Source organism: Sesamum indicum, unplaced genomic scaffold, assembly GCF_000512975.1.
Source record: "Sesamum indicum cultivar Zhongzhi No. 13 unplaced genomic scaffold, S_indicum_v1.0 C02717, whole genome shotgun sequence".
NCBI lineage: Eukaryota > Viridiplantae > Streptophyta > Magnoliopsida > Lamiales > Pedaliaceae > Sesamum > Sesamum indicum.
Genome location: NW_011630804.1, coordinates 1 through 663, shown reverse-complemented (window position 1 = coordinate 663; position 663 = coordinate 1). Strand labels below are relative to the sequence as shown.

Below are 663 nucleotides of genomic sequence, written 5' to 3'. Positions count from 1 at the left end.
CTTGGGAACCTGTCACGACTAGCACAGATGTAAGTCTATATAGTTCTCAAGATTTGTTTGAATTCTGAATAAACTCAACCTTGGAAGTTTAATTATGAGTAATTCATTTCTTTAAGCTCCATATTTTATGATGATTTATTCACTCTTATCAATCCTGACCTGTAACCAAATTGTCGTTTACATTGTTCATCTCGATTCGTCCTGTCATTTCGAGCCACATACGGTTTCATTTTCCGGAGAGCAGAAATACTCTGGCTAACCTTTTACTTAAGTTTATCTTTCATCTTTGCCAGATATTTTGATAGCTCTGGAGTTAGTGGACAAATACCTCCAACATTTGCTAATCTTCGGAGCTTGGAGAGAGTGTGAGAGCACAAATAAAATTATCTTTCTCCTTTACTTCCCTCAACCCATGGAAAAATAATCATTTGATTTGAATTTGTTGATGATTTTTTCCATTGGAAATCATCGTTGGGAATTTAGGTGGGGGTCAGACACTGAACTCACAGGCCAGATACCTGACTTCATTGGAAATTGGTCAAACCTCATTCAACTGTGAGAGTGTATCCATTTTTCTTCCCCATTTCTATATGTTTTTGATTAATGCTTTATCTATCATTTTATAGCTTGGGAATCACTTTCTCATTATATGGCTGCAGGAGG

The 663-nt window shown here is 36.3% G+C and overlaps 1 long non-coding RNA gene across 1 annotated transcript; it reads left to right on the top strand.

Moving 5' to 3' along the window:
* Positions 1-657, top strand: LOC105155326. Its single transcript, XR_847294.2, has 3 exons — positions 1-29; positions 294-365; positions 484-657. It is a non-coding gene; the product is annotated as an uncharacterized LOC105155326 (long non-coding RNA).
* The last annotated feature ends 6 nt before the right edge of the window (positions 658-663 follow it).